The sequence below is a fragment of the Lepidochelys kempii genome, chromosome 15 (genome assembly GCF_965140285.1).
Source record: "Lepidochelys kempii isolate rLepKem1 chromosome 15, rLepKem1.hap1, whole genome shotgun sequence".
In the NCBI taxonomy this organism is placed as follows: domain Eukaryota; kingdom Metazoa; phylum Chordata; order Testudines; family Cheloniidae; genus Lepidochelys; species Lepidochelys kempii.
Genome location: NC_136394.1, coordinates 17284655 through 17305086, shown reverse-complemented (window position 1 = coordinate 17305086; position 20432 = coordinate 17284655). Strand labels below are relative to the sequence as shown.

Genomic DNA, 20432 nt, shown 5'->3' with positions numbered 1-20432 from the left:
GGCTACGATTTAGTCATGGGTATTTTTAGTAAAAGTCATGGACCAGTCACGGGCAATAAACAAAAATTTACAGCCTGTGACCGGTCCATGACTTTTACTAAAAATACCCATGACTAAATCTGGGGGAGTGCTGGGCAGGGGTGCACAGCAGCTGCTCAGGAGCTCCCCAGGGCCAGCTGCCTGGGCCACCTGAGCAGCAGCTGGTACAGCTGGCCCCAGGGCAGCCCCCGGGGACCGCTGCTCGGGCACTTCCCAGGGCCAGCAGCGATTGGCCATGAGACACCTGAGCAGCTGGCCTCAGGGGTGGCTGTTCTGGGGTCAGCCGCACCTGCCACTGCAGCTGCAAAAGTCACAGAAGTTGCAGAAAGTCACAGAATCCATGACTTCCACAACCTCTATGACAGAATCAGCCTATTAATAAGTACCTATATGGGGAACAAAACATTGATAATGGGCTCTTCGGTCTAGCAGAGAAAGGTACAGCAAGAATCCAATGGCCAGAAGTTGAAGCTAGACAAATTCAGACTGGGAACAAGATGCAAATTTTTAACAGTGAGGGTAGTTAATCATTGGAACAATTTATAGACGCTCCCCAGGTTATGCAAGACCCAACTTCCGCAAATTCGCACTTATGGAAAAATTTCCATAATCTAGAAATAGGAGGGTGGTTTGGGAGTTTTTTTGGTGTAACAGTCAGGTATACTTTTCCAACTTACGCAAAATTCGAGTTATGCAAGGCGTTCCAGAACGGAACAATTGCATAGCCCGGGGAGCATCTGTACCAGAGATTGTGATGGATTCTTCATCACTGGCAATTTTTAAATCATGACTGGATGTTTATGCAAGACATGCTCTAATTCAAACAGGAATTAATTCAGGGAAGTCCTCTGGCCTGTGTTAAACAGGAGGCCAGACTACATGATCACAGAGGCCAGACTACATGATCACAGTGCTCCCCTCTGTTGTCATCCCCTTTTAAAATCTATGAAAGCCTCAATTTAATTGCTCTAAAATAATCCCATTATTCTGGATGGGAAGCCACTGGAAATTAGTTCTATTTTGCTTCTGTAAGACCTGAATAGCTAATACTTGGATCCTCAGGGTGCTGATGCTAAGTGTTTATCCATCCCATCCCGAAAAGGCAGCAAGATTGTTATATTAATGTTCTAAGTGATCTGATTTGCTATTTTTCCATCAGGCTCTGAAACACCCTAGACTGTGTGAAACAGCCCTACACTTTTATACCTCTGTGGAATGCATCCATTACAAAAACTCATTTTCATCACATACACCTACATAATGGCCAGACTGAATGACAAATTCCTAGGTTCTTCATGGTAAAATAAGCTTTTCATCAGAAAGTTTTGGCTGAAGGGAAGATAAAACCAATAATCTCAGTATAAATTCACTAACTTTGGGAACCAATGCCTCCTAAATGGTCCAGGTTCTCCAGAAGGATTCTTGAGAAGAATGCTGACTATAAGGAGTAGAAATTATGTACACAAATTCAAAATCCCAAGGATGAAAGAAGTACCCACTCCAAGACCTAATATGTTCCTGACCTTGAAGAACAGTTTACCTCCCTGTCTGATCAGGAAGCTCCCAGACCCAACTAGAAAGATCATCTTTTGTGGCATATCAATTACTGCAGTTTCTCTTTTCCAGGCTGTGTCGAGCTACAGCTCAAGAAGTTTATTCTTCGGCCAAGTTTTACAGCAATGGGACAGGAACTTCCTTTTTACCTGCCAAGATTTGGCAGCTTTTGTGCCCTGTCTGGATGTTATTGCCTGTAAAATTATTGTTGCTTAGTCCTTCCTTCACATCAAAGTTGAAGTGATGAACTGGGAATCAAGCTGTCTGTTACTTGGTACCTGCACTTCAGCTGGAATGGAGTTAAGAAGGCCAAAGGCGCCTTTAAGCCAACTTTGTGCTTCTTGCATTTTTTGTCCTGTGCCTGGCTGCTGGCATCAGAGCTATCCTAAGTCTGATCTAACTTATCTTCTGCTTCTCATGGCTCCCCATGATAAGCTAAGAATAGGCAGAGCACAGAAGCACTCCCAGCCACATCCTCACCCACACCTCTAACATCAGGAACGGAGAGAGAGGACCTATAAAGAGCCAGTGGGGAGACCCCCTTATGCAGAGGGTATTTTATTGGGACTCTTTCTACCCCCTTTATGCCACCTGTTTTCTAAGGGGATGATTTGGAGGGCCCTCTGCTAAAAACAAAGCCAAATGGAGCCTAGATTAAGACAGCCAGCATGCTAAGCACACTAGATCCAGTAATGCCATTATGGAACTCAGAACCTCAAGGCATGCTCTCAGCTGTTACAAAGGCCAAATGGATCAAGAAACTCACCTGTGATTGCAGCTTCACTATTAAAATATTCCAAAAGGAACAGCTTACCTATCAAGGTATTAAATTACTAACCCCAAGAGACATTAATTCCTATGGTAGAGAATGGATGATAAATGAGAACCTGACATTGGATTCCCTGAAGATTCATGCTGACTGCTAAGCCATATGCCCAACATAACCATACTAAAAAATTGCCTATGTAAATCTGACTAACACCATCCTTTTGGAAAACTGCAGTAAGAACTACAAGTACCTTTGAGAAGATGTGGAATGCTACTGTCAAGTGGAAATTAAGCACCCTGAACATTCAGAACAAAAAACTGAAGGAACTTCTGATAAACTGGAGGGAATATAGACACATAGGTCTGTCTCTTATTGATCTATAGGACACCTAACTCCACCAAATAGAACATCTGAATTATGGAATGCTAGACCTCCATCTGGAAGGAGAGCATGGAAAGGAGTTTACTTTCTCCACATTCTAATGGGACAGTATATAGGATGCTGTCAGGGATTATAAAGAACAACAAAAACAGCACTGAATCACAAGACAACATACTACCCATCCTAATTTTTGCTGCCTTTTTGAGCATATTCTTTGAAGGAGACAGATTCTTGCTACAAGATAAACTTGATGGAGTAGACACAAGACATGAAAATATCTAGCACACAGCAATGTGAACAGGTCCAGTCAAAGGCAAAGCCCTAAAAGGCTTCAGGAAATTAAGTTCCTTGTTAGAAACTGTACATTCCCTGCCCAAGATGTCCAGAAAGGATGAGTGGTTCAGAAGAAACTTGAGCCCTTTCTATGGCTCACCATAACCAGGGTTTCCCCTCCTCTGCTCCGGAAAGCCATGTTTTAGAATAGAAATGCAGGCCACTTGTATAATCAATGCAGCTTAGAAGTCAAACCAAAAAAATCTCAACCCAAACTACAGACTATTCCCCCAAAAGGAATTTCTCACTCAGGATCATCTATCTTAATGTCATCAGAATCTACCACGTCTGCATGACAACACTGCCTTCAGGAGAGAAGTTATTTTCTGCTTACAAAACAAAGAAGATTCAGTTTTGAAAGACAAAAGCTGAATTAACGATTGGAAGTTCAGTTCTGATTTTGTGACAAAGGAGAAGGCCCCATAAATCACCACCACACAGAACAGTTCACGTTCCTTCATGTCACCAGTCTTGGCACAGAGAAACATGTTCTGAAGGTAGGGAATAACCTCTGGAGGCCATCAAGATGACCAAGTAAAAAAGCCAAACAGGGATACAGCCATGATTTTCTCCACATACTGGAAAGAAAACACACCTATGCAAAACAGATGACAATGCCACACACATAAACACAAGGAGCACTGGTGCGGCCAGTTAGCGATCACCATTTTGCCCAATATGGTCACATCCCTGTTGTGACCCTGGCACCCTCTTATTCACCACTGTCATATCATCAGGATATGTTTTGCACAAAGTATGCCTTGTGAAGTATTATTCTAAAAGTCTTATCCGCTAGACATAAATATCTCATTGGATTATATGTGCTATGTATGTGTTACTGAAACATGTTGTGAGGTTGAAAACACCCAAAAGCAGACTTTCAAGTACAGCAGTAAAAAGTACAAACAACGTTAATGGCTTATTGAGGAAATGCACACAAGCACAAGGATTACCCCAGGAACTGTGTACAACAGAAACCTCTCAGAGATAGCATTACGCAATGTGAACTGTTTCACCCAGGTCACAGCAAAAGAGCTTTCCAGCAAGTGGGAAGAAGACATGAAAGGGGAAATGACATCACAATGGTACCTTGCTCTCCCTACAACACACCTGGAAACACCTGAGGAACGAAGACTGAACTGGGAGAAGTGATGGTCCTAGGCAAAAGGGATTTCTAGCCTGTGTATGAAAACCTGGGATACCCAAGCTGCAAAGCAAAGGCAGCTCGTGCATTAAGAATCTGCCAGCCGGTTTATCACTCAGGGCGAGAATTTGCTAATTCATATCCTATCTATCTACAGTAAAAGCTGTGTTATCCGACCCTGTACCAACCGGAAAGCTCGAAACTGTCATTTCTAATCTTCATAGAAAGTCTGGTTTATAGTCCGGTTGGTGCAGGGCCGGCAGACTCCCTACCTGGCTCCACGTGGATCCCAGGAAGTGGCAACATGTCCCTGCTGCTCCTAGGTGGAGGAACAGCCATGAGGGATTTGGAGTGCAGGAGGGGGTGTGGGACTGGGGGTTGGAGCACAGGAGGAGGTGTGGTGCACAAGCTCTGGGAGGGGGCTCAGGGCAGAGGCTCCCTGCAAGCGGCCACCTATCCCTGCTGTTCCTAGGCAAAGGCGTGGCTAGGCGGCTCTGCATGCTGCCTCCACAGCTCCTATTGGCTCCTATAGAGCCAGTGCTTGGGGCACAGGCAATGCACAGAGCCACCTATCCTTGCCTCCACCTAGGAACAGCAAGGACAGGTTACCGCTTGCGGGGAGCAGCCTGAGGTGACCGCCCCCTGGATCCAGCACCCCAAAACCCCTCCCATGCCCCAACACCCTGCCCCGAGCCTCCTCCCACACCCAAACTCCCTCCCAGAGCCTGCACCCCCTCCCTCACTCCAACCCCACACCACCTCCTGCACCCAAACTCCCTCCTGTTTAGTTAACTGGAATTTTTCACTTACTGGCACCCCTCATTCCCCCAGCATGCTGCATAAAAAAGCTTTTACTGTAGTATGTTAAACTCAGTTTGCAGTTTTGTTTATTTACTAGGTAATCTGCTTTCATCTGTTCGCTATCACTTATAATCTATCTTTTTGTAGTTAATAAACTTGTTTTATACGTTTTAATCCAAATCAATGTGCGTTTGACTAAGGTGTCTGGGGAAAATCGCAGCTTGGTTACTACAAGTGTGCATGGTCCTCTTCACACTGAGGGAGAGACGGACCAAGTATTAAACCCATATAAGGGCCAGATTTGAGCAGGGCAGGACAGTACTGCTCTGGGGTCCTAGGCTGGTGGTTAGAGAGCCTGCATGTAACTTCACCTGGGTGAGTCTCTACCTCTGTGAATGCTGGTGAAAGTGCAAGCATGGAGGGCTTTGCAGCTTGTCACAGCAGCATAGTGTGAGAGGGAGCCAGGCTGGTGGGTCAGAGAGCTCAGCAGTACTCCAGTTCCAGGTGGCAACCTGGTGGGAATCAGTCACATCCGTCCATGAGTACCATAGTAGGTTATCTGGAAAAAGCAGCAGTAAACTGCACCTTAAATAAGCCCCCCTCAAATAGTGAAACAGCTGCTCCATTTACAGCATGACCCACTTGCTAACGTGGTTTCAATGGGGGGGAGGAGGCAGTGTGGGACCATTTGTAGTTCTGTAGTGTACAGAAAAGAATAAGGAAGGCTTCCATTCACCCCACACTTAAGTATTGGCTTCCTAATATTAACAAAAAAGAGAGAACAAACAAATTGTAAGGCAGCTTTTTGCAAGGTAATTCTTGCCAAGAAAACACCACATCAGAGCCAAAAGACCACCCCCCATATAGTGTTCATGTGAATATGCAGAAGTGATACTTTTTATGAAAATCCCTAAACTATCTAACCGTAACAGAAAGGGAAAAATTCAAAGAAAAAAAACCTAAAAAATAAGTTCAAAGTTCTTTGGCTGGCTAGACATCTCTCACCTGCTGGAGACAGAAATGGAATTGAAAAGGTTCAGCCAGCCACCCCACCCCGCTTTGGGGGTGGGAAATGATAGCACACAGCATTGCCAGTTTCCTGTCTCCATCTGATGGTAGGAGGACTTGTGCCCACTGCCTGGGTTGGCAAAAGAGGGTTATAGAGGAAATGTTACATAGATGCCATTATACTGGGGCAAGAGAATGGCCGGAGCAGCCATTACTGGGGTGGAAGGTGATCAGGTACAGAATCCTCATTTCCCAGTCAGGAAGGAGTGGCCAGTTGGGGGATCCCCATTAGCTGGGGCCAAGGGAAACCTCATTATTGCTCACATAAACAGATCAGGGCAAGAATCTTCATTGTTTAAAGAAGGAGAGGACTGGGGGAAAGCTTCTCCATTCCTGACCACAGAAGAAACAGTCAGAGAAGAAGAATTAGGAATAAACCTCCACACTGTTCTGGGAATGTATCAAATGGAAATCCACCCCATTAATCCACAATTAGGGATAGAAGAGGTGCAGGGAAGCGCCTTCATCACTCCAGTGAGGCAGAAGAAGAAAGTGTACAAGAAAAATCCTTCCTGTTACCCCAAAGTGAAGGAAGAGAAGTGAAGGTGAGGGGGTGGGAAAGCAGGAGGATGTGCAGGCTTCTCCTCATTACCCCAACGTGAAGGGAATCCGACGGATGGGGAGGGGGGCGCGGAGGAAGTGGGCGGAGTTCTCCTTACATTGTTAAGGCTGAGCCTGTGAATAGGCAAAAGGATATGAAGAGGACTGCCCCGCTCCTCCATCACCTTGCGTGTGAGCGAGCGAGATTCCTCTCATTACACAGAGTAGGGGGACGCGCGCTGAGAGGATGCGCAAGGGCAAATATTTCCCAATCCCCATTTTCCCACTAAGTATGCGCGCGCAGCGAGAGGGGGATCCTCTCCATTCCCGGGGGGGGGGCGGGGGGGCCAAGAGAAGTGCATGGGGAGGACTCTTTCCCATCAACCCCCGCGAGCCGGTCAATAGGATGAGCGGGGAAAAATCCTCCATATTACTGGGGGGGGGGGGGGGGCAGAGAGAATCCCCCCCCAGGGATATTTGTCGCCATTATCCTGGGGGAGGTCGGGCGCCTCCTCACTGCCCGCGCCAAGGGCAGGGGGGAGGGGACTCGAAAGAAGGAGGTGCAGGTAGGACGGGGCCTCCACACACCCAGGGTGGCTCTGGGGAGGAGGCAGAACAGTCCCCGTTACCTCGCTGTGCTGGGGGGAGGAGGCAGAGGATTGTCCCGCGGGGAGGAGAGGGAAACCCTCCCCATCACCCCGGCCGGGGGACGGCACCAAGCCAGCGGCTGGGCCGCAGGCCCCGCTCCTGCCCACCTTCTTCGACGCGGGAGTCTGTGGGCTCAGCACCCACCTGGGCCATTCCGCGTGTCCCCGCCGCTCCTCTTTCCCGGGCCGGGGGAGTGGGGGGGGGGTGCCTCGGCCGCCGCCTCCTCACAGGAGCCGCCTCCCCCGCCCAGGCGCCACCATCTTGAAACGCCTGCTTCAACGGGGCTCCTGCTCCCGCGGGCGGGACTATGCGGGCCCTGAACCAATCATACTGGCCTTTCCATCTGCCGGTCACTTCCAGCCTCGCGCTCTATTGGCCGTTTCTCAACCATGTCAGTTCGCTCAGCGAATAGATACACACCTAGGAGACACCCTGCGGAAAAGTGACCAATGGGAGAAGGGTGGAGGCGGGGGAAGAGAGACAGCGAGAGAGGGAGGAAAGGTCTCGTTTCAGAACCCAAGCATGGGCAGGGTCCGAAGCCGAGAGGCGCTGGGCCCCCTCTTAAGGCTAGGGGAGAGTGAGGGCAGGAGGCCCTGGGCGATGCCTGTCAGTAGATAGGGGTTGTTTGGCTCGTGTGTTGCCAAGGCAACCATCACCATGGTATCCAAGCACCATCAAAGCCCCAGAGTCCCTTTCAGGGAAATCCCAATGATCTCACCCACTAGGGCAACAAGGACTAATGGGGAGCCTGCTGACAGTGAAGGAGCCGAGCAGTTCACCACAAAAGGTGGCTTCTCTGGATTCTTTTGTACTAAGTGCCCAAAGCCAGCTATGCCCAGGGCCCATGAATTACTAGACACAGTGAATTATTAAGTGTTCACATCACAGGCCTGAAACCCAAAGTCATGCAAATTACAATGTACACTATAGGATAACAGTCCCTGGAAGGCTTGATCCTCTTTCCACTGGAGATTGTGTATTTCTTTGTACATACAGGCCTCTACCCCTGAAATAGTCTGTGAGCTTAGCAACCTCATGTCCAAAACCTCTCTCACGTGGCCTATGCTAACTAGCCTCAGTGTTGGGGCTGTGCACCAACACTTCAACACCCAAGCACAATAGGATTATTCTTAAGAGATCCTGGGGCAGGTCTAACTATCACTATCCAAGAGTTCCCCATACACAAAGGGGAAAAAATGCTCCCACAAGAGATTTCTCCTTTCCCTGTTTTATCAGCCCTGCTTGTGTTGGTACAGTATTTACTTATGTTACCTCTTTATACTAGATTGTAAAATTCTCTAGTCTGGGAGATATACTTCTGATATTTTATACATCTGTTCTCTGCATCTTATAATTAAAAATAGGCTTGACTCAATCCACATACAAAGCTGGCTTACACGGACGCATGTTTACCCTCCCCTAGTTCTTCTGTTTGTTTTACCTAAAGCTTCTTGTCTTTAATAAATAAATTAGATTATAAATTCCCTACGGCAGGGACTATGTTTCACGCTGTGTTTGTAAAGTACCCAGTAGAACTGGGCCTGAATTTGATTAGGGCCTCAAGGTACAATTACAAAACCAATAATAAATAGGAAGATGCCATACATACCCATTTTATATAAATACTACAATTAGTCAATGGACACTTACTGTTATAGTTCTTCCTCTATTACTTTGAAATTAGGCTTTAAAATATACACCTCACAGTTGCTCATACACAATTATCAAAGTTCAGTAACTTTACCTTGATGTGCAATGTAGGACTGCCAGTTCTGTGATTTGTTACCAGCTCGCAATAATTTTACATATGCAACCTAATTTGACAATGGTGCATCAGAAAGTCATCGCACCACGTTGCAACCTTATGATGCAATGACATTTCATAAGCCTGACTAGTGTTTTTAAGAGCCAGGAACATCTGTCAGGCAATTGTTGCAGTCATGGGATAGTCCTGAGGTTCCTAGAAATACTGTTATGAGAGATAACACTTACTTAACATTTCCTTTAGTAGGGGTTTCCACAGGAGTTGGTCTGATTTGATTAAATCACGTCTAATAATGTGGCATTTACGTTGGCAATGTCATACTGTTACATTGGTACTTTACAATGTAGTATAGCAACATGTCAAAACATCATCACCGAGCAATACACACAACCACGACTGCATTGTATGGAGTTCAAAAGTTATTTCAGGACACTTTGTAGTATTGTATTTGCCAGGGTATGGTGTCAGGATAAAAACGAAGATAATTATGGAAATAGTAGGAAGAAGGTATTGCTATAATTTGCTTTCTTTCTGATCCCATGATTATTGGCTCTTGCTCTGATGCGACAGCTCTGTACATGCTGACTTGTGATATCATAGCTTCAACAGCATTAGGTTGGAGCATGGAACTGTCCTGAAGGCACTCTCCCTTCCCCCGCATTTTTCAAAGTTTCTTTTTCAAAAACAAATAAACAAAAATAAAATAACCAAACAAAAACATACAACACAAGAAAGAACTTATTTAACTCCTGATGCACTGGCTTCTGTGGAGTTTTAGGGTATCTATGACATCCTATTATTGATGTCCCTTTAAGCAGGAGCAAGACTGATGAAAGAAGAGGAAAAAATGGTTTTAATGTGCCAGATTCCCCTCTTAGCCTGGTTATTGGGATCAAGTAGATATTATAGGGTAGTTACTGAAATTTAGTTCCTTATCTTTGCAGGCCATCTTTAAAACTGAAGTAAATTTACAATCTATTTATTCATCTCATAGGTTTGCACACACAAATTTGTTATTTTAGGGGGGCTCATAAGTGATGGCTTTTATCACTGATTTTAAAAAGCAACCTGAAAGGAGATATTTAACACACGCATTGTAAGAAATACCTATGGCTTTCTAAGACAGTAGGTCATATTTTGACTATTTCAGCCTCAACAGTGTCAAAAAACAGGTAGTTGCATTATTAATTGTAGAATTTATACTGACATGAGAATTTGTAATGAACTATACCCATCATGTTAATAATCTACATAACAGTGCCAATTCACTGACAGAAGAGAAGGAGGCAGTCCTTTGGTGGGTGTATGAGAAAATACAAGTGCTGTGCTTATTGGTATCAGAATGATTGTATGACATCCAGATTATATATATCGTGCAGCCATGTGGAAGAGTTAAAAGTTGCAGAGAAAGTATCACACTTAAATGTTTGCATCTTTTGATACATGGCATTTTCTAGCTCCTTAATAACTATTTTTCTTTTAAAATCCAACAATACGTTACTCAATTTTTATGGGTATAGAGAATTCTGACATCATAAACATTGAATTGTGTAGAATAAGTAGTCTCACCACTGGACTTGGGAGCCTAGAACTTCTTGAATTCTAATCCCAGCTCTGGCTTTCTTTGTTGCCTTAGACAAATAATTTAACTTCTGACTCATAAAAAATTAAAACAGTAATTACTTCACAAAGATGTTGTAAGGATTAATATTTGCAGTGTGCTCTGAAAATGAAAATCATTATTTAAGTGCTAAGTACTATTTAATATATACTACTATTTCTTGATTACACCTCTCTTTTCAGCAGGTTATAATACCATGCTTTTGTGTAGAAATTTGCTATGGGCTGATAGGTAGGGGAGAGAAAGACTGAGGGAAAATATATTTCTAAAATTTTGTAATTTTAGCGTGTTTTTTCTTTTAAAATTATAAACCATAGGGAAGAAAAACAACCAGGAACAGTTTAGCATGCTTGTTTGCATTCCAGTAATAAAAAAATAATAATTTAGAAAAAATAAATATGGCAGGTGGCTGGTTTAATATAGTTTATTTATAAGAACTTTGCACTACATAGCATTTTATAGAAGGATTACAATGTCTTTTATAAACACTAAGCCTCATAAAAGCCTTTGAAGGACATAAGCATCTCCCATTTTACAGGAAATAAAGAAGGAGGTTTACATAAATTAAGTGGCTTGCCCAGGATCACACCACAAATCAGTGTCAGAGCCAGGAAAAGAACTAAGGATTTCTGACTCCAGTCCCCCTCTCTAATCAACAGATTAATTATCTCTGCGCCCTAACATATGGTCCCATCCCATGGGGGGTGGCTGGGAAGGAGAGAGTAAGGAACATGAAGTAGGAATCTCTATTATACTTGGGTTTTAAAAAGTGGCTTGTTCACTCTACAGTAGCTATTTTGTCTCGTGTTTTCTAAGTCTATGTTTACTGAGTTTCTGGAGCATTCAGCCTGACTAGATTAATGAGGGGAAACTAATAGTCTTCTATACCAAATACAAAAGGCACAACATCCATTATGTCACGTAATGGAGCTAAGTGTTGTACAGTAATAAACAAGCTTTTGATTGTAAAAGGAGTCGTCCCCATAAGAGTGGGAAGATGTGTGGCAGGGGCAACGAGTTTTGTACCATGACTCCAAAGCCCTCAAGCAGTGAACACCCACCAACATAGAGAATGAGAAGCCTCCTGAATTCTTAATATGATTTCTCTTTCTGTCTACTTTTATAGATTTTCTTCCCACAGTTGTTCCCTTTGTTACACTAAAATTCTTAAGTCTTCCTCTGGAGAAATAAAAAACTGTTACTGGACCTTAAAACAAGAAAATGCACAAAGTTTTGATTTCAACTCCAGCAAGACAGAAGAAAATGTCCAGTGTTGTGTTTGCATTTCATTAGGAAACAAAGGGGTAAAAAACTTGGTCCACTAACCTGGTTCAGAACAGGACTCATTTTAGCCTGCAGACGTGCAAAGGGACATGTTCATGAGAAAGGTGTGGCCAAAGTTAAAGGGGAGATTAATTCTGCAGAGTTCTGCCTGCCACCTCTGGTGCATCAGGATTATGTTCAATTAATTTGAACGTTGTTACCAAAACAGTGGCTGATGGCATTTTAAAAGTGTAGAGGCTATAATTCTTCTTTGAGTGCTTGCAGATGTGTATTCCATTATGGTGTGCATGTGCCCAGCACACCAAAGCCTGAGAACTTTGCTTAGCAGTATCTTTTAGGGCACCGTTGACACCATCTGGCCTTTAGAACCCTTCCTATGGCTATTTAAGGGCAGTGCTACACCTATCCCCTTCAGTTCATTCTCACTGCCTGTGACTTGAGTTGGAGCATTCTGTTTAGTATTTACCTCATGCTTTTGTTGTTAACTTGGAGTTTTCTCACCCTTTTTTTTTTGCCTAAGGTAGTAGTACCTTAGCGTTTGTACCAAATACAAGGGTTTATGACCTAAAATCTTAAATCTGTCCTCAAAAGCTAAAACAGAATCATAGAAATGTAGGACTGGAAGGAACCTCAGCAGGTCATCTATCCAGTCTCCTGCACTGAGGGAGGACTAAGTATTATGTAGACCATCCCTGACAAGTGTTTAACCTGTTCTTAAAAACCTCCAATGACTGAGATTCTACAACCTCCCTAGGTAATTTGTTCATTGCTTAACTACCCTTACAGTTAAGCAGTTTTTCTCTATCTTAAATCTCCCTTGCTGCAATTTAAGAAAATTATTTCTTGTCCTGTCCTCAGTAGTTAAGGAGAACAATTTATCACCCTCCTCTTTATAACAATCTTTTATGTACTTTAAAATTTATGTCCCCCTCTGTCTTCTTTTCTCCAGATTAAACAAGCCCAGTTTTTTTCAATCTTTCCTTACATCTCTTGTCTTCTAAATGACCTTCAATAATTTTTGCTGCTCTTCTCTGGACTTACTCCAATTTGTCCACATCTTTCCTGAAGTGTGGTGCCCAGCACAGGACAAAATACTCCAGTTGAGGCCTTACAGTGCTGAGTAGAGTGAAAGAATTACTTCTCATGTCTTGCTTACAACATTTCTGCTCAGACATCCCACTGTGATGTTCACTTTCCTTGCAACAGTATTATACTGTTGACCCCTATTTAGTTTGTGATCCACTATAACCCCCAGATCCTTTTCAGCGGTACTCCTATTTAGGAAGTCATTTCCCATTTTGTATTTATGCAATTAATTATTCCTTCCACAGTGTAGTATTTTGCATTTATCCTTACTGAATTTCATCCTATTTAATCCAGACCATTTCTCCAGTTTATCTAGATCATTTTGAATTTTAATCCTGTCCTCCAAAGCACTTGCAACCCTCCCCAGCATGGTATCACCTGCAAACTTTGTACATGTACTCTCTGACACATTAGCCACATCATTTATGAAAATATTGAATAGAACCAGACTCAGGACAGATCCCTGCAGGACCCCATTCAATATGCCCTTCCAGCTCAATTGTGTGATGTTTGTGTATTGTGACAAAGTTCGTCCTCTACCTTGGTGGGTCCTGGGCTCATTGGCGGATTTGCTCGCCTCAGAGATTCATGCCAGCCCTCAGTTTGGCCACTTTTGTGGCTCAGATCTGCTGTTTTACTCAGATAACCTCATCACCAGCCAGCCTGGGGAAAAGAAAGGAGAACAATCCCCGCTGTCTCTGCTGATCCACCATGTGGGTCAGGGAACAGCCCAGAGACCTTCCCCTCTGGTGGGACCCACAGTCCAGGTCAACTCCTCCTGTGTCTGACCAGGAGTTGGGAGGAACCCGGGCCCGCCCTCTACTCCGGGTTCCAGCCCAGGACCCTGTGGAATGCAGCTGTCTAGAGTGCCTCCTGGAACAGCTGTGCGACAGCTACAACTCCCTGGGCTACTTCCCCATGACCTCCTCTCAACACCTTCTTTATCCTCACCACAGGATCTTCCTCCTGATGTCTGATAATGCTTGTACTCCTCAGTCCTCTAGCAGTACACCTTCCCTTCTCACTCTTGGCTCCTCGCGCCTCTTGCTCCCAGCTCCTTGCACACATGCCACAAACTGAAGTGAGGTCCTTTTTAAACTCGGGTGCCCTGATTAGCCAGCCTGTCCTAACTGATTCTAGCAGTTTCTTCTTAATTGGTTCCAGGTGTCCTAGTTAGCCTGCCTGCCTTAATTGGTTCCAGCAAGTTCCTGCTTGCTCTGGAACTGCCCATTACCTTACCCAGGTAAGATCTGCTTAATCTGGGACTAATATATCTGCCTTCTAAACACTCTCCTGTAACCATCTGGCCTGACCCTGTCACAGTATATATAGTAAAACTAATCGATTATGAAATATAGAGGACTAGCTCCAGTAGTGACTTCTGTAAGTATTACTAAACACATCACACTTACCTAACACTTCCAAAAGAGGAAAAATAAATCTAGGCTCGGGATTGTCTGAAACTGGCCACTAACCTGCATGAAGACTAAACTGTTGCATGCCTACAGGCCAGATATTAATATGAATAAGTAACTGAGGAGTTACATAAATGCCTTAGATGGACAAGTGTTTTCAGGATCTAGGACACCAGCTCAACTACAGACCAGGTTAGGAGAAAATGAAAGTTGTTGTCACCTGATGACTTTAAGATGACCTAATTGAAATGCATTAGGTGGGTTCAGGTCAGTTCCCAATGAAAAGGCACCTGTATAAGTATTATTACCCTCACAAAAAATACCACCAGAACTGGAAGCCTCAGAAGAGGGGCCAAGGGGCTGTGCAGAGGGAGATCCCTTTGAGGTTGTTGCTACAGATCAGGAGACCCTGTAGTGAAGCTTGTACCACTGTACCTGTAATGGACAGTAAACAGAGCATTTCATTCTCCAGGACTGCCAATTTGTCACCGTTTATGAGCAGTAAATTCACATGAAAATTACGTTTATGGACTTCTGGAAGCCAGATTCAAAATTTCTCAAACACCCAAGCCCTTTACCACTAAATCCCTGACCCTTCAAACTGCTCAGTGCACACACAGGGATCCACCAACATGGAGCAGCTTGCTTTCAGGATCAGGGTTTAAGGATGTAACATCAGGAAATTTAATTAACAGTTAGCTCTGGCAAAACTCAGTTCCTAATGCCACAGAGCTCATCATATGCAGGGCATGGGAGTGGTGGGTAGAAACAAATCACTTTATAACATCCACTCACAATTCAGCATAACACTGCATTAAAAAAAAAGTCAAGGCAATAATGACTCCAGATTACTCTGTCCTCCAATTCTCCCACCCACAATACATCCCAAGAAAACTAGCCTTAAAAAATCAGGAGTTACAGGCTTGCTAATAAAGTTGGCAAGACTGCATTTTATCAGATTGAGAATTAGGTGGAGCTAGTGCCTTTTTCATATCTACAGTAGTGTACTATCAGTGTGCAACAGCACAATCCCATCTGAATGGCGGTGAAACCATATATTGCAAGACTGATTTTGCTTAATCCAGGCTCTATACTGAACATAGAGTTCTCCCTATTCATGTAGGAATTCTTGTTTTGTTAAACTATAATTACTTCCAACAAATCAATTACTTTGATTTCTTACCTTAACTTTTCAAACATTTAAAATAAACTGATGCTAGCTACATAAAGCCATTAAAATAGGTTTAGTATCTGTGTACATTTTACAAAATAATTTTTCTGTGAAGTTAAAAAGAACATAGGCCAGATCATCAGCTAGTATAAATGATGTAGTACGACTGAAGCCCACTGAGCTACATCAGCTTACACCAGCTGCATATCCGGCCTAATATTTAAAAACAAACTGTCTTGATTGTGTTATTGAATCAGAAAGAATTTTTTAAAGTCTAGTTTAATGTTTACCATTTGTGCAGTTTGTAATGAACAACAATTACACATCAGTTAGCTTGGACAATGAAAGACAAGTCAGTTCTGGAATATTTTCTAGTCAGATTCTCTTTTTTGGTTCTTGTGCCCTGACACAATGCTGCAATAGCAGCAGGGGAATTTTCATCCTAAACTGCATCTGTGGTGTAGGGTCTGTGCTCCTAAATCCCTAGGTGGCCAGGTATGACTGTTGTGATCCAAAATCGATTGACATCAACAAGAGTCTGTCCATTGACTTCAATGGGCATCAGATTAGATTCCAAGTAGAAATCTCAGGAAAACCTTAACTAGCACCACCATAATACACAGATTGCCTAGCTATATTTTGGATCATATCTTAAGATAGTGCATGCCAGTAGTATCTGGCTTCCGAAGAGCAGAGAATAGGAATGAGTATGAAGTTGATCCACTTCTAGAAAGCTTTGTGGGGAAATCCAAATTCTTGTCCTTGTGGTTTTTTTGCTTCCCAGGCCAACAAGAGCTACCAGGCACGTGCAAACAGCATTCACAGGCAGTGAGAGAGTGAGAAAATAGAGTCTGACATAATCTGAAAGGCTCTAGAGGAAGTGAGAGATCTTCATGGAGGGATGTCAAAGAACCCTGGCAAAAACAATTCTAGCCTTCAGCCATCCAATCCTGGCATTGGAGGCAAGCTGCATATACAGACATGAGACACCACATCTGTGGGGTTGCTGTCTGGAACAAGTCACTTTTTTCTTCTTCTTTTTTTTAAGGATGGAAAATGTCAAAATATAATCCATGTCCAGGATGAAATCCTAACCCCACTGAAATCAATTACAAAACTCCCACTGATTTCAATAGGGTGAGGACTTCATCCCCAGCATACTAGGTGCAGAAGGTCACATGTGCCAGCAAAATGTAAATATTCAATAGCTAGAAACTGCTGGTATGTTCAGAGGGAGGGGCACGAGAAGTCAAAGCTGTTTGGAAGGGAGATGGGGAAGGCAAATGTATCTTTGCCCCCATCAGATTGTATTTTACAATTCAAGTCCCAAATACCTTTGAAGGCCAATATCCTTCAGCAAAAACAAATAACGTAAAACACACTACTGCTCTCCTTATCTGGCCTCCACAAGTAACCATCTCTGTCAGCTGTGGAAAGTCCATGCCCCATGGAAAGAGATGTCAGGGAGACTCCACGGCCATGCTTAGGTCAGTCCTCTAATGTCAAACAAAGTTCACTGATTGCTACAGAAGATAATCAGAGTAGACACATCCTTTGTCTCTGTGCTAGAGGAGAATTACTAATGTTGCATGTGGCACCCCCTCTGGTTTCAATTTTAGGGCAACTTGGACTGTGTTGCTGTGGAGCTATGCTGTCCACAGAAGCTCTGAAGGTCTAGCAAAAGTGGACCCTATTTTTTTCACTGGAAAACATCCACCTATAACATGACTGACTTTAATGTTTATGAGATTTCAGTTAACAGAATTAAAAACGGCATACCTCAAATTAATATGCATTCAGAGTTATTTGGAGGAAGAAAGATAGTTCTGTGGCTACAGCACTGGGATGCAACACTGGAGATCTGATTTTCTGGCTCTGCCCTGCACTTCTAGTGTGACCTGGGGCAAGTCATTAACAAAGAAGAAAAAGGGGGTTATAGAAAATAGATCTTGTCTAACTTGACTCAGTTCTTTGAGTGATAGAAATAATAGTCTTGATGCAACAGATCTGTGTAAGGCATTTAACTCTATACTGCACAACTACATCAACATTGCACATATTAAATGGATTAAAAACTGACTGATAGGATCTCAAAATGTAACTGGCAGATCATCATCATATAGGTGTGTTTCTAGTGGGGTCCCACCTAGATCAGTTCTTGGCCCAACACTATGTAATATTTTTATCAACGACCTGGAATAAAACAGAATAATTACTGATAAAGTTTGCAGATGACACAAAGGTTGGAGACGTGGTAAATAATGAGGACAGGTCACTGATTCAGAGCAATCTGGATTACCTGGGAAATGGCACAAACAATATGATTTAAATATAGCAAAATGTAAGGTCAGACGTCTAGCAACAAAGAATGTAGGCCATATGTACAGGATGGGGAATCCTATCCTGTAAAGCAGGGGCTCTGAAAAAGACTTGGAGGTCATGATGGATAGTCAGATGAACATGAGCTCCCAGTGTGATGCTGTGGCCAAAAAGGCTCCCGCAATCCTTAGATGTATAAGCGGGGAATGTCAAGTAGGAGGAGTGGCTATATTACCTCTGCATTTGCAATGGGTGCAACTGGTGCTGGAACACTGACCAGTTCTGGTGTTACCACAATTCAAGAAGGATGTTGAAAAAAGTTGGGGAGGGTTCAGAAAAGAGCCATGAGAACAATTAAAGTATTGGAGAACATGCTGTATAGTGAGAGACTCAAGGCGCTCAATCGGTTTAGTTTATCGAAGAGAAGATTACGGGGTGATTTGATCACAGTTTAGAAGTACCTACATGGGAAACAAATATTTGATAATAAAGGGCTCTGTAGTCCGGCACACAGAGGTATAACAGGAACCAATGGTTAGAAGTTGAAGTCAGACAAATTCAGACTAGAAATAAGGCATAATTTTTTTAAGTGAGAGTAATTAGCCATCAGAACAACTTACTAAGGGTTGTGGTGGATTCTTCTTCACTGGAAATCTTTAAATCAGGATTGGATTTTTTTCACTTGAAGCAGGAATTAATTCAGGGAAGTCCTATGCCTTGCTATTATGTAGGAAGTCAAACTAAATGGTCATCAGTCCCTTTCTGCCCTTAAAAATCTTGGAATCATAAACAGTTATTCAGTGGCTTTTAAATTGGTGGTCTTGATTAATTTCGTAATGATGCCCAAATCACACAAAACTTGTCAATTATTGGAGACTCTGCTCAGATCATTAAAGCAGCCAATTTTGAAGTCAGCAAACACACTGCATTAGAGATGTGGTCAGCCAGAGTGGGGGTCCCGGCAGGTTAGGGCTGAGCCTATGGTGGTGCTGCTGTATAGCAACAGCAGCTCTTCCTTGTACTTGATAAAAATAGGCTAATTTCCAGTGCTTCAAATCCAGCAACCCTTAAATACACTACATTCACCTATGGGAATAAAAGAGAAAGTATTTAAACTATTTCCATGAGGGAAAGAATACCAGTCTTAATAATACTTTGCTTTATATAGGTCCTTTCATCTCAACAGATCAAAGCACTTTTCAAAAGTGGATAAACATTATCTCCATTTTTACAGATGCATAAATTCAAGCACAAAGGACAACAATCCTCCTCACCAGTTAGCGGCTGTTCCATTTCCTCACGTCTCTGACATAAGCAGTTTTTCAAACGTAAAAGAAAGACTTAATAATTTAAAACTAATCGCTTCTCAAGAGCTGGAGCTGTTACATTCCATTAATAACCACATATTGGTATCTTATCTCTGTAAGTCCAAGGCCAAGTTTGCACTACAAACTTTGCCAGCAAAGCTATGTTAGTCAGGGGCGTAAAGATGTGTAATTCCCTGATCCACATAGATGTGCCAGCAAAAGCCCCTAGTGTAGAAAGTTACATGGGACAAATTGCACTGGTACTGATATAGTTTATTTTGCTTTGTGGGGACTGGAATAAGCTGTATCAGCAAAAATGCAATATAACTAGGAAGCGCTTTGGCAGTATAGTATAGTAGCAAAATGCGTCTCGTGTAGACCTGTTTACTGTTGAATGGTCACCAGAAGAAAAACTTTTGCAGTTACTTGGCATATTTAAAACTCCATTCGTTTACTACGGTTGCCTTAAACCTTTGTTTTGCGATGGCATCAGTCAGGCTCCAAGTAGGCTGCACTGTGGAATTTTTTCAGAACAAAAAATCACTCGATTAGCTGTTCAGATGTGTGTGTTCTGTTTTGTTTTTACTGCCTCTCAAGCGCTACATTATTTCAAGACTATGAAAAATCAAAATGATTAACAGCACATGTAGTGAATCAGTATGGTGGGAAATTTACTTGATTTAAATGCATATCAAAAAGGAGACGACACAAACGTGGATCCATGTGTTGTCCCAGTGATGCACACAGCATGGTATCCATCGACTACACATACTCCGTTTGGTTGCCACGTTAAAAATATGCTTGGGAAAGAACCCTGTAAACAGGAGCCAGTAAACACACTTGCTTTACTGGTCCCACTTTCTTGTTCCTCCTCCTCCTCCTCTCCCTGTCCCAATACTGGAAAGGGCAACAAACAACATCGGGCTGGATCACAGACTGTGAGCCTTTCTGGGATCCTAAAAAGTCAGGCTTGTTGTGTGTAGCTAAGGGAATTTTAGTAACCAGGGTTCACATTTGTACGTGTAAAGCGTCTGTTCCATGGGGAGGAAGAGGTAGGTGGAGACATTCATGAGCAAGTGCAAAATCATAACCATCTTAAAGGGATTTAGAGTCGTGAAGAGAATTTCATCTGATGGATGGGGAGGAGTCTATTAAGGCAGAGCTTTCTTTTGAAGAGGTTTTAAAGA

General features: G+C 43.1%; 1 protein-coding gene across 7 annotated transcripts in view; it reads right to left on the bottom strand.

Moving 5' to 3' along the window:
• DGCR8 (DGCR8 microprocessor complex subunit) overlaps positions 1-7572 on the bottom strand; it is a 60409-nt gene extending 52837 nt beyond the window's left edge. For 5 of the 7 annotated variants that reach the window (XM_073312300.2, XM_073312298.2, XM_073312303.2 and 2 more), the window contains exon 1: positions 7422-7572. The gene's annotated coding sequence lies outside the window, so the exon portion shown is untranslated. Of the gene's footprint in view, positions 1-6608; positions 6765-7384 lie in introns of all 7 variants that reach the window. The other 2 variants (XM_073312301.2, XM_073312299.2) reach the window with 2 other exon arrangements.
• Between the last annotated feature and the right edge of the window lie 12860 nt (positions 7573-20432).